An 18,888-nucleotide genomic window follows, 5' to 3' on the forward strand; every position below is an offset into this window, starting at 1 on the left:
GCGCCGCCCGCCGCGCCCCGTCGGGGTGGTCGCCGCGCGCCGGGCGGCGGGAGGGAGCGGGGGAGAGGGGCCGCGAGGCGCGGAGGGAGCGGGGCCCGCAGGCCGCGGGGCTGGGCGCCCGGCCGCAGCCGCAGCCCGAGCCGGGGCCGCGCGACCCGAGGGCTAGCACGCCGCCCTGCCTGGGATCTCGGGTGCATCTCGTGTTCTCGAGTCAAGTTCTCTGGCCCAGCAGCTTAAAAAAAAAAAAAAAAAATTTTTTTTTTAATTTTTAATTTTTTTCCATCTCCACCGCGCCCCCCCCCATCCCCATGTCTGCTTGAGACGCAGATCTGAAACCCCGTGTGCTTCCTGACTAAACAAATATTGGAAAACCGTGCAAAGCAGAGGTTTTTTTAGTTGGGGAGGGGGCCACCCCAGAGCCAACACACGTAAGGTGCTTTGAGTCCCTAGAAAAGGTCCCGCTTTGGTACTTAAGGCTGGAGGTGTTTGGGACTCGCTGAGCTCTGAGTGTTATTTATTTATATTAGTAGTAGTATTTAACAATTTTGTTTTACTGTGCGTGCCAAATTTCCCTGCTCCTCGACTTTCGGGTTGGAAATATGCACGCTCTGATAATGGTGACTATGGTGGTGGCAAAGGTAATTTCCTCGGGGAGCGATTCCTCGCAAGTCTTTCTCCCGTCCCACCTAGGAGGGCTGCGGGGCTGAAACGCGCCCCTCGGAAGACCCTAGAGTTGGATGGGTCTTGAGGAGTTTTCTGATTTCTGAGTTTCCCGGGCTGAGTCCGTGTCAGAGCCCAGTGCTGGCAGAAGACTTCTGACATCCCGAGATTTATAAGTGTCCTGTGAGTTTGAAACATGCCACATCGAAGCACGAGTGTTTTGAAATACTTTCCTGCCAGCTAAGTTTCATTTCTGGCCTACGGGGCACAGAATGCCCCCGGGAGTGCTGTGCCCGAGTTCAGCCCGGTTCTGTGCTTTTCCTTCAGGGGAAGAAGCAGATGGTTCAGGGCACACAGGGACACTTTCGTGACTTAAAGGCAAATAAGTGTTGTGTCTTCGTTTTTTGTTTGTTTTTTTTTTTTTTTTTCCTTTTCTTTTCTTTTTCGTAGAGATGACAACTTTCCTTCTCCCTTCTTGCTCTCATTTTCCCTTTGACAATTTCTCCCTTCTTTTCCTGGTGGACTCCAAATGGGCTTAGGCAGGTGGTCCTGGGGAATACCAGTGCTCTAGGTGCTGCTGGACAGGGATGCCCTGGAGTGGGTTTGAGAGACCTCAGGGTACCCACGTGGCTGGGCACTGAGTTAGTCACTGCCTGATTGTACACTGGTGTCTGGACCTGCCTGTCATCCTTAACCCAGACCCTTCTATATTGCAAGCTGGGATGATTTTCCATTCAGTGTTCTATTTCCAGAGATATTTATAGTAGAAGCAGTAGGAGGAAGGTGCCAGGTGGCCCCAGAAAATTTGAAGGGGGGATCATGGGCTATCTGTGCACACCCCACATCCTTTAGCCCCTCAAAAGACTTTAGAACACCCCACAGCCAGGCAGGTCCAGCCTGAGTTATTCCTCAGAAGACTCATTAAGATGAACAAAACTTTCACAAGTTGGTGTCTGTCAAATTCATTTAACTTGTTTTAATTCAGGGTTAAAATGGAAAATGAAAAAGAATTTATTCTGCCTGCTTTTTTTTTTTTTTTAAGTGTTAGAACAAAATCTAACGATTAAGTCTGATTCACACCTTTTAAACTCCTTGATGTGAAGGAAGGCATTGGTATGATGTGAGTTCCATAACCTCCTGGTAGACTCCAGAAACTATTTTCTTTTCCATTTAATTTTCAGTTCTTTTATTGCAAATTAATGCCACTGAATTTCAATGGGCACTAATGAGACTGCTTCTCAGTGGATTATTTACTGCCTTGCCAGTAATTACAAAGTGAGCATGGTCAAATGAAGAGGGGATCACATTTTATTCAAAATTGTTCATCATCCCAGTGGCAAATAATATCCCTATAATATGCCCCATCTTAAACTTTTTGCATTAGATACTATTCTGGTACTTTTAAAAAAAGAAAAAGGGAACTTTCAAAAATAATAAAGGTAAAAAACTCAGTATGTATGGGATTCTGGATGGAAATTCATTTTTAGAATAATTTTTTCCTTTGGCATTTATTTTCCATAACATCCTTTTTTTGATGTTTGAATTTTGCCTTTTATTACCCAGGGAGGAAAAGAAGACTCTATGAAATAGAATTATTTTAAATAGACAGACGTCACTTATTATTTTTCCCCCTCTCAATTTTACTGTTTGAATGGGTAAAAAGAAAAGAGCTGGTTAGATTCTTTTAGGAACCCTTAGTTTTCTTCAGTAGTTATCAAAAATTTTGGGGCCAAAAGCAAGTGTTTTTAGATGGCTTGTCATGATCCAGAGGATCATGAAATTAGTTTAGTGAGTCTAGAACATTTTTTTAAAGGAATAAAATATTAAAAAAATAGAAAATACTCAAGTGGGTAATATCTAATAAGAGCAGATTTTGTTTCCTATTTTAATTATCCATGCTTAAGTGTGCAGGCTGTGATTAAAATGTATTTCTTACTCTGGTTTGAGGTAAAGAAGTTTGAAAGCTACTGACCTAAAATGTTATGGTCAGTAGAAAACAAAAAGTTCAGGTAAGTGCCTGGTTGTTTTATAGACACAAACCAAAAAAACAGTTTTGATTGTTTCTATTTTACTTTTTGCTTACAAATCAGCTGGTGACTTTAGGTCAGTTAGGTTACCCTTTATTACTTAACTTTATTCTTAACTTTTCCATTTGTAAAATGCTATTGTGTGGATTGTCCAGCTAAATGCCCCACTGGGATGTTCAAAGAATTTATGTGAAGTTCACATCATTTTATCATTAAGATGCTACGCGTGGTTTCTTCTGTTGGCCATAATATGCAGCCATATCTACGTATGAAGAAATGTAACAGATAAGACTGCCCTGGGCATATAGTAATGGGAGAAAGATGGTTATATATCCCAACAAATTGTTATTGAAAGGGAATAAATTTGTAAATAGGCAAGCGGTGACCTGTAAAATATGTCTTAGCTAAAATTTCATGATGAAGGCAAGTGGGAGTTACCTTATCCTGGGTTCCTTAGCATGTTTAAACATCTTAGAAGGTTTGAATAAAACTGAAGAAGAAAATTAATTATATCCACTATGTTTTAAAAATTCAAGTGAGGTATATAATACTCCATGCTGGTTTCAGTCTTATCAGTATTCTTAGAGGTGAAGTATTGCCCTCTTTTGCAAAAAATTGACCAATATCCAAACTTTTACATCAAAGCCAAAGCCCTAGAAATTTGTCTTCTGGCTGTATGCATATTGTCAGTGCCTAGTTCGTGCGTTGGTGAACATTTAAACTATTTTTCAACTTTAAGCAAGGCTCACTTCTAGAGAGAGGTTTGAATGGTTAAGTTGCAAGTTTTCAGTAATTCTTTCTTTGTAGTTAGGTAATATCTTAGCACCCTTTTTTCCTGGTCTTACTTTTTTTCAGTTATTTAAATTGTTACTGTGTACCTGATTACGTGGGTCTACTAATAGTTTAAGGAGCCACATATTGCTTCAAGAATGAATATATTTTAGACTGAAACAGGATCACATCTTAAAACCCCATTTCATTTTCACCTACTCTATGTGGCTTGTACCTGTTTGGTAGAAAGCCCCTGAAAGATAATTGTCACTTATTCTAGTCTTTCTCACACTCAGCTAATTTGGGTCTCTGAATTGCTTTTGTGAATGTATTTAAGATGTAAAATTCATAATTTAGGAAAATTCAGGTTCAGCATTTTGGTTTCTTATAAATTTTAAGGATATGAAAGACAGGGGTAAGAAACTGACCATGGCAAGAACCGTAGATACAGGAAAAACTATAAAAGATACCAAACTTTTCAGTAAGGGTAAGATAGTAGTACTTTTGTCAAGTGAGCTAGTATATGTAAAAACAATGCATAAGCTATACAAGTGATTTTATTCACATGTTAATATTTGTTCTGGTGCTTTTAAACTCAAAAAATACTGTAGGGAAGAACTGACTTAAATGGTCAGGAGTTTCACTACAAATATAGATTGATGATAATATAAACTCATTTTCTGTGGAAGCCAAATTTAAATAAAATCTTTATTACCATCTGCAACATTTGTTTGCAGTCTGGGTTTTCATAAAGAACATCTATCTTATACATACATTTTTTAAAAAGTCAAAACCCTGATTATGTGAAAATAGTTTTATATAAGGAAGTATATGAATTATGTTTTTTCTAAAATGTGTACTCAGCAAAAAAATAGTAAATCTAAATCCTTCCAATGACTTCAGTATTATTTTTAATGTAACTTTAGAAGGACCCAGTAGAGAAGGCAGCGGTCTAAGTATGTTCCCTTCTTCTCTAGGTTACATTGAATGGGTAAAAGCAAATTACTCATTTTGTTTAATTCCAAGTCCCAGTTTGCTTATCGAAGAAAGGAAAACAGTGCCATAACTGTTTAGAACCAAAATTCATACTCCAAAGAAAGTGCTATGTAAGTCCCCAGAATTCAGCCACTTGAACACAAACCAGCTAAAGTGAAAATGTAGAGAATTTTATGAAACGGAGGCAGTCCACCAAAATCATCGAGTAGTTTTATTTTACATTTTAAACTCTGCTGATGAGTTAACCTGTAAAGTCAGTTTTTAAGAAGTGTGTCTGAGCTTCCCATACTCTATCTCTAAAACATATTCTCACAGTGTCATCTGAAATCTGAGGCTTGAACTGGGCTGGAGGTGACTGCAAATACCTTTATGATATTCTTGACCTCATGAGAGAAGAAACGACTGCCGAGTTCTCATCTTTGAGAATATTAGTAGGCATTATGAGGGGGGCGGATGTTTAACATAAATCAACAACAGTTTTAATTATGTGTATATGTTTAGACCCTGTTAAAAATACAAAGGCTAGAAAGGCAACTATTTTGGTCCCAATTGACAAAATTTTATCTATTTTAACAAAGTGATAATTTAATCAGAAACACTAGGATTGACTCCACAGACATCAAGAATGATTGAGTAAAAGGAGATTTATTTAGTAAGGTGTAGTAGCTAAGAGCAATGACTCTGGACTCAAACTGCTAGGCACCCAATCCCAGCTCGACAGTGGGCCACCTGTGAGAGCGCAACCAAATCGCCCAGTCCTCAGTTTCTCCCTTTTTTTAAAAAACGAGACAATCAAATTCTCTTCATTTAGGATGATTGTAAAGCTTAAACAAAATACTGCAGACTTTTTAAAAAAAATAGTGCCTAATCCATTGTAAACTCTCAGTGACTTAGATCTCAATGCTAGAAGAAAATTATTTCACAATTCTGCAGTCAGTCATTATTTTGCACCTGGGTTAATGAGGAAGACTAGGATTTTAATCAAAATCAGTGTTTAATATTATGCAAAATAAATCTTATACAAAGTTTAGTTCGATCATTTCAATTTACTGAGCTTCTGAGATTCTTAAAGAGATTCTTAATAGATATGGTGGTGTGACAGTGGAAGCCACGATGATGGTGGTGTGGGCAGAGGAAGGAGGGGATGGTAATGAAGATGGTGGGTTAGCAGCAATGAGGTGCTGAATTCAATTTGGGTAGGCAGTGTTTCTGAATGTCTATCATGTAGCCTGGAGATATCTATCCAGACAGAAATCAAACATTTTTAATGTACTTTGCTCATTTCTGTGGTGATATAATTTAGATACATAGTCAAAATTTTCCATAATAATACTGTCAATGACACGGATATCCTAAATCTATTAAGTGCCTCTCATTGCCATACAGAAATTCAAAAAGAACAATCCAAACAAGCCTGGATTGCTTTCTTTCTTTGTTTCTCTCCTGAACCTTTTAGGGGAACACGGTGCCTCCTTAGTATGTTCCCATAACATCTCCTTGAATCAAATGTGTCATCTTTCAGGAGGTAGTAGGCAACTCTGTCTTGTCATTTTCTGCTTTCTGAAACTTCAGTGGTTTAGGCTTGAGAAAATTAGAGTCGTTCAATGAAACTTAATTAAGAAAATTTCAGAACTAGACATTTCCCAATGAGCCCTCAAAAATTTCACATAGGGGTCCTTTTTGAGGGTTCCCCTAAAGTATCACCTCCAAGAGGAGCCAGAGACCCCGGAGGGTTTCATGTTCAGAGTTGCAGCTTCAGCTTGGCAGCTACAGAGCTGCCTGGCCAGAGGCTCCCGCTCTGTAGTTGAGGTTCTGTCTGGATTGCATCCCTCACCCTCTTTTCCCCTTGTCCCCAACGGTGGTGGGTGTAGGGACAGAACAGCTGTCTTGCGAGTGCCTGCGAGCACTACTTCCTGGGCAGTTTTCTTGGCAAATCAATTCACAACTCACTTCTCTCACGTAAAGACTTGGAATTTCTTTTAAGATCCTGAAAGTAAAAGATAATTCTCTTTTGATTCCCTGCAACCAAATAATGTTAGAAATAGCCATTTATGCATTGGCATCCTTTCTCTTTCCTCCACTGATCTTTGTTTTAATAGTCCCTTCTCCTATTTTGTTTCTTTGCTCTGTTTTCTAACGTTCTTCCCTTTAAACATTTCTTGGCTTCTTTTCCGCTATCCAGCTTTCTTTCTCTCTTTTCTGTTTTAGTCACTCCATCTGTGTAGTCCCAGATTTTTCCTTCCATCTTTTCTGGTTTATTTCTTTATTGACCTGTGTCATCTGTTATTTTAATAAAATTTGGAACAGGGCTCAGCAGAATTCCTCCCTAGCCTAGGAAGGCTGGTGGTGTAAGAATATGCCTTAATAACCTAGCCATGACGTTAAAAGTGGCATTAACAACAGTAAAAGTTTCAAGAATGATTTTTTTTTCTTGTCTCTAAGGAGAGATGCTTAACAAAAATTCAGGACAAAAATTTCACTTAGTGAAATTGGTCCGACAGCTTATTCATTCATTCATTCATTTGGCTAACTACACACTTGTTCCAAAGTGTGTAAGTTCACCAGGGGCATAGATGGAATAAAACATGTGTTTATATTCCTAGCAGTTCATACATCAGTGTTAGCACGGAGCAGCCAGGAGCCTTACTGCATGGATGGCTGCAATCCCAGGGCCACAGTCTTCTGCAAGTGGTTTTGTCAAGGAGGTGACAGAAAGTGCAGCCTTGGCTATTGTCTTCTAGCGGTCTACATTTCAGAAACCTATATCCACACGAACTTACACTACCCATATACAGCCGATTATAATTTCCCACTTTGTCAACAAAAACACTCTTTTTTTTTTTTAACAGTCATAGATCTGTCCATGATTCATTTTACTTGATGTTTTTTTAATTGTTAGTTTTTTTTTTTTTTTTTGGGGCATAACTTTTGCTGTACAACATTGTCAGAAAGGTACTTGATTTTAAAGGCTGTTTTTGTTGTTTTGGTTGCTGAGTCATTCTTTGCGACCCCATAGACTTTTAGTCGTCAGGCTCCTCTGTCCATGGGATTTCCTAGGCAAGAATACTGGAGTGGGTTGCCATTTCCTTCTCGAAGGGCTCTTTCTGACCCAGGGATTGAACCTACGTCTTTTACGTCTTATGCATTGCAGGTGGGTTCTTTACCCACTGAGCCACCTGGGAAGCTGCTAGTTTGACTTTTTTTTTTTTTTTTTTGAAGCCCTTCTGTTTCTGCTGGACTATTTCAGGCACTTCAGAGAGAGAAGTGCATTCTAATCTTGCATTCTAATTTGAATGCAAGATTCAATTTAGTTATAATGAGAAGGTATTTTCTTCAGTTATATGACAAAACCTGAGAGGCCTCCAGAAGCTTATTGGATTTCTAATGGGAAGAACCCCTGAGCTCTGGTCCGAACAGAAAGCCGATCTTATTCATCACAGTATTTCTCTGAGCCCTTAGCAAAGTGCATGGCACATGAAGTGCCTAGAAACGTGGTGAGCGGGAAGTACCAGTTACCCTGATTCCCTCTGGCCTCTTGCAGGGAGAAAGGCCGGTCAGGAAGAGATCTTTAGATGGGATTGGAAGAATGTGAGGAGTTTGAGAATCCCCTTTCCTTCACCGGGCATTTCACGTTCATTGATTCCCGTTATTCATGGACTGCGCATTTACAAATTCACCTGCTTGCTGACATTTTTTGTCACCTTCCAATCAGTCAGTACTCTCGGCACTTTATTGGTCATTCGCAGCAGCATGGGCCGTGCACAAAGTAGTGAAAAATTTGAGTCATCCGACATGCGCGTTCCCCGCTGAGGTCAAACCAGGCAAGCTCTGCCTGCTTGTTTCAGATCTCAGACAGTAAACAAGTGTCCTGGTTGAGGTCTATTTACTGCCACTTTGTGTGTGTGTTTGCATTTTTGTGCTTTTCATTTAGTGATTTTGCTCTTTAGAAAGCCTAGTGCTGAAGTACTGTCTAGCGTTCCTAAGTGCAAGAAGGCTGTGACATGCCTTATGGAGAAAGTACAGGTTAGATAAACTTCGCTCAGCATGGGTTATAGTGCGGTTGGCCATGATTTTATAGTCGACAAACCAGCAATGTATGTTAAATAAGATGTCTTTAAACAGAAACACACACACACACACAGAGACGAAGCAAGGCTGTATATTGTTTGGTTGATGAAAATGTTACAACTAGAGGCTCTCAAGAACCTAACCCTGTATTTCCCCTAGGAGTGATGATTCAGTATCCACTAACTCAATGATTGTAGTGCCTTGATAGAAGGTAACTGCAAGAACCGAAATAAGATTGTATATAATAGAGTGATGAAGGCACTGGTTTGGGAGACAAGCACCTTCTCAATCCCTGTCTAGTTGTAATCTCTGACTCCACATGCCTCAGTTTACTCATCTGTAAAATGCCAATCAAAATAGGCCCTACATCTTTTGGTAGTTGGGAAGATTAAACTAGTTCAGAGATGTCAAGGACTTTCAACATGCCCAGCACATAGCCAGCCACAATTTTTTATTACTTCTCTGATGGAGAATTGATTACTCTACACAGAAGAAGGTGAATATGAGAGCTCTTTAAGAGTCTGGAGTGTTTGTAACTTCCCTATGTGTGTTTATTTTGCCTTCAAGGGACCAGATTTAACACCCTGTTGCGATTAGAAGTTAAACTTTTCCAACCTAAAGGAAACAGGCAGCTAGGATTTTTCGAAATGCTTAGTATATGCCAGCTACTGTGTGAGCAAAATGAAACCAAGCAGCTGTAGTAAACCCCAAGTAAAAAAAAAAAGTAAATCAGTTTAAAAAAAAAAGAGCGAAAGACGTAAAATACTCTGGACTGAAGCAATTCCAGAGAGGGAAGTAGTTGAAACTCAGGTAAACATGGGAAAGCTATGACGTATAAGGTAAGGAGAGGATTTCTCTGTGATCTGGAAAGAAGGATGCAGAGACTAAAGAGGGATAGAAGCCAGAATGTACAGAGTATCTAGAAAAGTTGATTTTCAACCCGACTGCACATTTGGATCAAGGATGATTTCAGAATCACCCAGATGATTAAAAAAACTACAGAGACCTGGGCCATGTCTCAGCAGTGTTGATGTCTGCTCTGGGAGTGAAGCGGAAATAAGCAATTAAGAGAACAAAACAAAACAGCAAAACTCCATGGGCTTTCCTCTTGGGTAGTCCGCTGATTCACGGTCTCCCAGCATTTCTGAAAGCTTTATCACATTTAATCTTCCTAGACCTGTCCATCACAGTGGCCCCAGGCTGTGTTCTGACCCTGAGGAGAACTATTCAGACCCAGGACTGCCTGCTTTCCGAGTCTCCATTTCACTGAGCCACTTGGGTTTCAGAAGCAGAGAGAGAAAGGAATGCCAAAGAGAAAAATGACAGTAACATTAATTTCTACTCCTCATCTTTCCAAAATAATGTATAAAGCACGCAGTTGCATTAAGAGTGTGAGGCTGCAGGCTTTTGCCACTGGATATGAAGAGGAAGTTGGGAAACAACCTAAAACAGGGATGTAAATACAGTTGACCCTCAAGCAACACAAGTTTGAACTGCTCACATTCATGCATAGGTGGATGGTTTCAGTATTAATTTCTATAGTGCTACATAATCTTCTGTTGGCTGAATCCACAGATGCTGAAGTAGGCATACAGAAGGAACCACAGATATGGAGGCAGGCTATAAGTTATACTAGGAAGATTTTTAATTAAATTGCAGTCGATTGGCACCCACAATCCCCGTCTTGGTTCAAGAGTCAAGTGTACCTACCTATGCCGATTAGCGGGCATGATTTGGGTTTTTGTCAAAGGTTTGGATAATTGAAGGTCACTGAAGTCTTTGAACCTTCCCCTCAGTAGGGTTCGCTTCTCTTCAGTTCTTCTGATCGTTGCCACACACCCAGACTCTAGCATTGTTGATATAACCTCTAAATATCAATATCAGGATAATCGATTGATTGTGCCAGATTTCCAGTTGTGTTTTTGGAAAGTTCCTCAAACATTTTAATGTGGAGGGCTTAATTAAAACTCTCCCTGTGTACTCCTTTCTGTTGGGAAGTGTTTGCAGAATTCTTTTTGTAGATAGAATTAGAAGACTCATTCATTGATGAGGGAAATGGGCATCCAGGCACCTGACCTTGGCACATCAGCAGTTTGGGTTCAGCTTGGTAAAGTTCCCTTATTGCTCAATCTTCCCTGTGTGACTCTGCCCAGAATCTGCTGAAAGCAAGCCTTTGAAATCACAGAAACATGTATACTTGTAGATCCTCAGGTTAGAAGTGAGCGCAGGGCTCCTCTGATGTCCACAAGATGATCTAGGTGCCACATAATGAAGCACCATCTGCCCACAGGCCCAGGGCTCTCTGGTTCTTTGTGTCTGAGGCTCAGTAGTTGAGATCAGTGAGATCAAAGTTGCTTTTCCATAACAAGCCCAACTCTCATCAAAGGCATCTGTGTTTGACATTAGAAAATGCTAGCCAAGATGTCAGGTGGCTGGTGGAAGCATTCACAGGTTCTGGTGTTTTTAAAGTTGGACAACTGTATATTTCACAGAAAGGCGGTACGAGGCATCCATTTGCAGGTGTTGAAAACACACAAAGACGCTCCTTCTCCAATGCCTCTCACGTCCTTCTCTCATTTCTCTGCACGCAACCAGCTCTCTGTTATGGCTGTAATAATTCTGTCCAGGTTTTGCAGATTTTGAACTTACAAACTCAAATTTTCCAGTTTACCCGAGCTTCCTACCCAAAGTATACATTTGATTGGGTCCTTCCTCTGCTTCAAAGCCTTCAGTAGCTTCTCTTCATCACGGAACAGAGGCATATTCTGTAGTGCAGCATTCAAAGACCTTGTCATTTGATTCCAACTCATCTCCTCCACTCCATTCAGCTCAGCTCCACTCCATGAAGCTCTTGTTCAAAACCAAGTCTCAACGGGCACATTCCCACTTCTGTTGTTCAGTCATCTCCCTCATGTACCTTTCTTTCTTCTTGTCCCACCTATGTTAGACTGAGGGTACACAAAAGTCAGAGCTCAGTTCCAATGCCTCTTTTGCCAGATGAGTTTCCCCCTTGGTATTCTTTCAGTGTTATTGTGCACGTGGAGCACCTTCTTGGGCATCTCTATTATGGAAATAACCATGGAATGCCTTTCACTATAGTCGTGGATAGATTTGTCTCCCCTATCTATTTAATTGTTATCAATTAATTATAGGGGCTTTCTGGTGGCTTAGGCAGCAAAGAATATGCCTGAAATGCAGGAGAACTGGGTTCAATCCCTGGGTCAGGAAGATTCCCTAGAGAAGGAAATTGGAACACACTCCAGCATTCTTGCCTGGAGAATCTCATGGACAGAGGAGCCTGGTGGGCTACAGTCTATGGGGTTGCAAAGAGCCAGACATGACTGAGCCACTAACATTTCAGACTTCAGAATTAATTATTAGTAACAGTAATACTATATGGCAGAAATCAACACAACATGGTAAAGCGATTATCCTTCAATTAAAAAAAAAACAACTGTTAAGTTCAGTTCAGTTCAGTCACTCAGTCATATCCGACTGTTTGCGACCCCATGGACTGCGGCATGCCAGGCCTCACTGTCCATCACCCACTCCCAGGGGTTGCTCAAATTCAAGTCCATTGAGTCGGTGATGCCATCCAACCATCTCATCCTCTTTCATCCCCTTCTCCTCCTGCCTTCAATCTTTCTGAGCATCAGGGTCTTTTCAAATGAGTCAGTTCTTCGCATCAGGTGGACAAAGTATTGGAGTTTCAGCTTCAGCATCAGTCCTTCCAATGAATATTCAGGACTAATTTTCTAAGGATGGACTGGTTGGATCTCCTTGCAGTCCAAGGGACTCTCAAGAGTCTTCTCCAGCACCACAGTTCAAAAGCATCAATTCTTCAGCACTAAGCTTTCTTTATAGTCCAACTCTCACATCCATACATGACCCCTGGAAAAACCATAGCGTGGACTAGATGGACCTTTGTCAGCAAAGTAATGTCTCTGCTTTTTAATATGCTGTCTAGGTTGGTCATAACTTTCATTCCAAGGAGTAAGTGTCTTTGAATTTCATGACTGCAGTCACCATCTGCAGTGATTTTGGAGCTGCCTAAAATAAGTCAGCCACTGTTTCCACTGTTTCCCCTTCTATTTGCCATGAAGTGATGGGACTGGGTGCCATGATCTTCATTTTCTGAATGTTGAGCTTTAAGCCAACTTTTTTACTTTCCTTTTTCACTTTCATCAAGGGGCTCTTTAGTTCCTCTTCACTTTCTGCCATAAGGGTGGTGTCATCTGCATATCTGAGGTTATTGATATTTCTCCTGGCAGTCTTGATTCCAGCTTGTGCTTCATCCAGCCCAGCAGTTCTCATAATGTACTCTGCATATAAGTTAAATAAGCAGGGTGACAATATACAGCTTTGATGTACTCCTCTCCTGATTTGGAACCAGTCTGTTGTTCCACGTCCAGTTCTAACTGTTGCTTCCTGACCTGCATACAGATTTCTCAGAAGGCAGGTTAGGTGGTCTGGTATTTCCATCTCTTTCAGGATTTTCCACAGTTTGTGGTGATCCACACAGTCAAAGGCTTTGGCATAGTCAATAAAGCAGAAATAGATGTTTTTCTGGAACTCTCTTGCTTTTTCGATGATCAAAAAAACTGTTAAATATCCCCCCCAAATGACAATAATATTCAGTCATGTAGTATTAAGTCATTATTAAAATGAAATTCTTGTTTTGTTAATTTTATGGATTCAGTTCAGTTCAGTCACTCAGTCGTGTCAGACTCTTTGTGACCCCATGAATCACACAGCATGCCAGGCCTCCCTGTCCATCACCAACTCCCGGAGTTCACTCAAACTCATGTCCATCGAGTCAGTGATGTGATCCATCCATCTCATCCTCTGTTTTCCCCTTCTCCTCCTGCCCCCAATCCCTCCCAGCATCAGGGTCTTTTCAAATGAGTCAGTTCTTCGCATCAGGTGGCCAAAGGATTGGAGTTTCAGCTTCAGTATCAGTCCTTCCAATGAACACCCAGGACTGATCTCCTTTAGGATGGACTGGTTGGATCTCCTTGTAATCCAAGGGACTCTCAAGAGTCTTCTCCAACACCACAGTTCAAAAGCATCAATTCTTTGGCACTCAGCTTTCTTCACAGTCCAACTCTCACATCCATACATGACCACTGGAAAAACCATAGCCTTGACTAGTCGGACTTTGTTGGCAAAGTAATATTTCTGCTTTTCAATATGCTATCTAGGTTGGTCATAACTTTCCTTCCAAGGAGTAAGTGTCTTTTAATTTCATGGCTGCAATCACCATCTGAAGTGATTTTGGAGCCCAAAAAATAAAGTCTGACACTGTTTCCACTGTTTCCCCATCTATTTTCCATGAAGTGATGGGACCAGATGCCACGATCTTAGTTTTCTGAATGTTGAGCTTTAAGCCAACTTTTTCACTCTCCTCTTTCACTTTCATCAAGAGGCTTTTTAGTTCCTCTTCACCTTCTGCCATAAGGGTGGTGTCATCTGCATATCTGAGGTGATTGATATTCCTCCCGGCAATCTTGATTCCAGCTTGTGTTTCCTCCAGCCCAGTGTTTCTCATGATGTACTCTGCATAGAAGTTAAATAAGCAGGGTGACAATATACAGCCTTTGACGGACTTCTTTTCCTATTTGGAACCAGTCTGTTGTTCATGTCCAGTTCTAACTGTTGCTTCCTGACCTGCATATAGGTTTCCCAAGGGGCAGGTCAGGTGGTCTGATATTCCCATCTCTTTCAGAATTTTCCACAGTTTATTGTGATCCACACAGTCAAAGGCTTTGGCATAGACAATAAAGCAGAAATAGATGTTTTTCTGGAACTCTCTTGCTTTTTCAATGATCCAGCAGATGTTGGCAATTTGATCTCCAGTTCCTCTGCCTTTTCTAAAACCAGCTTGAACATCTGGAAGTTCGCGGTTCACGTATTGCTGAAGCCTGGCTTGGAGAATTTTGAGCATTACTTTACTAGTGTGTGAGATGAGTGCAATTGTGTGGTAGTTTGAGCATTCCTTGGCATTGCCTTTTTGGGATTGGAATGAAAACTGACCTTTTCCAGTCCTGTGGCCACTGCTGAGTTTTCCACATTTGCTGGCATATTGAGTGCGGCACTTTCATAGCATCATCTTTCAGGATTTGAAATAGCTCAACTGGAATTCTATCACCTCCACTCGCTTTGTTCGTAGTGATGCTTTCTAAGGCCCACTTGACTTCACATTCCAGGATGTCTGGCTCTAGGTGAGTGATCACACCATTGTGATTATCTTGGTCGTGAAGATCTTTTTGTACAGTTCTTCTGTGTATTCTTGCCACCTCTTCTTAATATCTTCTGCTTCTGTTGGGTCCATACCATTTCTGTCCTTCATCGAGCCCATCTTTGCATGAAATGTTCCCTTGGTATCTCTAATTTTCTTGAAGAGATCTCTAGTCTTTCCCATTCTGTTGTTTTCCTCTATTTCTTTGCATTTGATCGCTGAGGAAGGCTTTATCTCTTCTTGCTATTGTTTGGAACTCTGCATTCAGATGCTTATATCTTTCCTTTTCTCCTTTGCTTTTCACTTCTCTTCTTTTCACAGCTATTTGTAAGGCCTCCTCAAACAGCCATCTTTCTTTTTTGTATTTCTTTTCCATGGGGATGGTCTTGATCCCTGTCTCCTGTACAGTGTCAGGAACCTCATTCCATAGTTCATCAGGCACTCTATCAAATCTAGTCCCTTAAATCTATTTCTCACTTCCACTGTATAATCAAAAGGGATTTGATTTAGGTCATACCTGAATGGTCTAGTGGTTTTCCCAACTTTCTTCAATTTAAGTCTGAATTTGGCAATAAGGAGTTCATGATCTGAGCCACAGTCAGCTCCTGGTCTTGGTTTTGCTGACTGTATAGGGCTTCTCCATCTTTGGCTGCAAAGAATATAATCAATCTGATTTCGGTGTTGACCATCTGGTGATGTCCATGTGTAGAGTCTTCTCTTGTGTTGTTGGAAGAGGGCGTTTGCTATGACCAGTGCGTTCTCTTGGCAAAACTCTATTAGCCTTTGCCCTGCTTCATTCCATACTCCAAGGCCAAATTTGCCTGTTACCCCAGGTGTTTCTTGACTTCCTACTTTTGCATTCCAGTCCCCTATAATGAACAGGACATCTTTTTTGGGTGTTAGTTCTAAAAGGTCTTGTAGGTCTTCATAGAACTGTTCAACTTGAGCTTCTTCAGCGTTACTGGTTGGGGCATAGGCTTGGATTACCATGATATTGAATGGTTTGCCTTGAAGCAAACAGAGATCATTCTGTCATTTTTGAGATTGCATTCAAGTACTGCATTTTGGACTCTTTTGTTGACCATGATGGCTACTCCATTTCTTCTAAGGGATTCCTGCCCGCATTAGTAGATATAATGATCATCTGAGTTTAATTCACCCATTCCAGTCCATTTTAGTTCGCTGATTCCTAGAATGTCGATGTTCACTCTTGCCATCTCCTGTTTGACCACTTCCAATTTTCCTAGGAACCTGGAATGTCAGGTCCATGAATCAAGGCAAATTTTATGGATTAATTTAGAGTAATTGAATAAAATTAATTAATGTGTATATTCACTCACTCAGCAAGCTTTACCCAGTGTCAACTGTATTCTAATCCCTATGGTAGTTACAGGATTGGACATGTTATCTGTCATTAAGTTGCTCACAGTCAAGTGAGGGAGATGACAAGTGACCAGATAACCAAAAACCAGTGGAGAAAGAATGGTAGTAGAGGAGGGACCACCAGAGGTACTGAGGAGGGGCACTTAGCCAGATGGAGGGCTCGTGTCTCCTGAGGAAGAGAGCCAAAAAGGTGTGAAGGAGGGAGGATTTAGGCAATGAAAGAGGGTGGGTGAGGCTGGGAAGAGATGCCGAGTCTGGTTGCCTGGTCCTCCCTAGAGTTCCAGCCTGGTTCCTTGCATGTAATGAATGCTTTATAATTTACAAAGCCAAACTGTTGAAGGAACCAAAAAGTAAATTGTTAAAAATAGGAGAAATAACTTGAATTACACCAGTGGCTAGTATTTTTCTGACTGTAGTGCACTAGGCACCCTGCTGAAAGCTTTAATGGATGATCTTGTTGAATCCTTATACCAACCATAAGAGGCTGATACTGCTCTTATTCCTATTTTATGGAAGAAGAAACTAAGAGAAAGAAAGTGATTGCCCAGGGTCTCACAGCCAAGAATGGAGAAGTTTGTGTGTACTAGCTTCCCTAGTAACTCAGAGGGTAAAGCATTCGCCTGCAATGCAGGAGACCTGGGCTTGATCCCTGGATTGGGAAAATCCTCTAGGGGAGGAAATGGCAACCCACTCCAGCATTCTCGCATGGAGAATCTCATGGACGAAGGAGCCTGGCGGGCTACAATCCATGGGGTTGCAAAGAGTCAGACACGACTGAGCACATGAATTCAGTTGCTCAGTTCTGTCTGACATTTTGTGACCCTCGGGACTGTAGCCTGCCAGGCTCCTTTGTCCTTGGGATTCTCCAGGCGAGAATGCTGGAGTGGGTTGCTGTTTCCTCCCCTAGAGGATCTTCCTGACCTCAGGATCAAACTTGTGTCTCTGGTATCTCCTGCATTGGTAGGCAGGTTTTTTACCTCTGAAATACCTGGGCTGAGCCAAAGGAGAATTAAGGATTCCAAATCTAGAAGGTGAATTTTGGAACTCAAGTTTTAACCTGTTCTATTTTGCACAAAAATGGACAGAATGTCTTCTGTCACTGATTGATTTACTTGGCAGTTGATTCGTTGTGTCTTTATATTTAGTTGTGACAATGCTTTAATCTTAGACTATGTCCCAGAGCTGCTGCTTTTAGTTTTATGGGAAATGACTATTTTTATGCTGCTTGCTAAAAGTGTGTTTAAACATTTTTTCCATTTAGTAGGGGAGTGTTTTCCCTTCTGATATCAGAAGGAACCATTAAATAAAATCCCACAAACACTTCCTGATAGCAACCTTGTGCATGCCTCCACATGAAACATACCCAAGGATTTAAAATCCAGACAAAATTATAGTATTCATTTGGTCCAGTCCTCTCTTTATGTAATTAGAATCATAGAATCACAGTATTTGAAATCTAGGAAGAATTTTAGGTGTGATGGATTCCCACCTCTTTATTTTTCAGTTGAGGAAATTGAAGTCTAGAGATGTGAAGTGACTTCCCTTAAGTTCCCCAGTTAGTGTGGGCAGAGCCAAGGCGAGAACCTATGTTGCCTTCTGCCTGCAGCCCACCACTTCATGCTTAACCGCTGGAGGTGTGACCAGCTTCTGTTCACTGAGGACTTCAGGGCCATGCCCTACTCCTTGTAATTCCATCATGGAGAGTAGAAACTGAAGCAAAGTAGAATGAAGGAATGCCTGATGCTGATCATGACAAAACTGTAACAATGGCTTAAGTGAATGCACCAGCCATCCCTGGCTAGACAGGCCATCAGTTCAATTGGTGTTTGGACCTTGTGAGAATTTTTAATCTTGGTTTGACACTACAGTTTTAAGAATCTGGGAGGCTTTTATATTTAGATCATTCTGTCAGTTCTAATAATTATACAATCAGCCCTCTGTATCCATGGGTTCTGAATCCAATTAACCACCCATGGAACATATTGGGGGCAAAAAAGTCCAGAAAGTTCTCAAAAGCATAACTTGAATTTGCTGTGCACAGGTAACTATTTCCTCGCATTTTATCGTATTCACAACTGTTTATTATATTAGGTGTTATATATAGTCTAGAGATGATTTAAGGGTCTTTGGTAGCTCAGACCATAAAGAATCTGCCTACAATTCAAGAGACCAAAGTTCAATCCCTGGGTCAGGAAGATCTGCTGGAGAAGGGAATGACAACCCACTCCAGTATGTGCGTAGGTTACATGCAAATACTATGCTATTTTATATGAGGGACTTGAGCATTCATGGATTTTAGGTGGGAGTCAGCTTGGAGGTGCTCCCAAATCAATCCCCTGTGGTTGAATGTCAAGGGACTACCGTATCTTGTTACTTTGTGATGGAAGATTTCCTTTCTTGTTTTCCATTTTTCTTTTTCCTGATCTTAAAGGTTCGGGATTACCTTACTGGACTTCTCTGGAGACTTCTGCTGACTCCTTTCAGATTTCTAAAGCAGTTGGATGCTATTTTTGTTCCATAATTACCACAGTGAAAATGGAACTTGAATTATTTCATAATAGATATTTCACCTCAGTATTGGCAAAATTAAAAAATAATTCAATCTGCACTTGATCCAGAAGCCTTGTTACAATAGACAATTTTTATAACAGAGTCCCATGTTGAAAATCTTGTGTCTTCTTTGGGACTAATTGCTAAACCCAATGTGGTTATACACTGTTGACTATTAAATTTTCCCCCTTGTGG

The 18,888-nt window shown here is 40.9% G+C and overlaps 1 protein-coding gene across 3 annotated transcripts in view; it reads left to right on the top strand.

Annotated features, from left to right (window-relative positions):
• Positions 1–18,888, top strand: part of ESR1 (estrogen receptor 1) — a 280,990-nt gene that overhangs the window by 2,697 nt on the left and 259,405 nt on the right. The window lies entirely within an intron of this gene.

Source organism: Bubalus kerabau, chromosome 9, assembly GCF_029407905.1.
Source record: "Bubalus kerabau isolate K-KA32 ecotype Philippines breed swamp buffalo chromosome 9, PCC_UOA_SB_1v2, whole genome shotgun sequence".
In the NCBI taxonomy this organism is placed as follows: domain Eukaryota; kingdom Metazoa; phylum Chordata; class Mammalia; order Artiodactyla; family Bovidae; genus Bubalus; species Bubalus kerabau.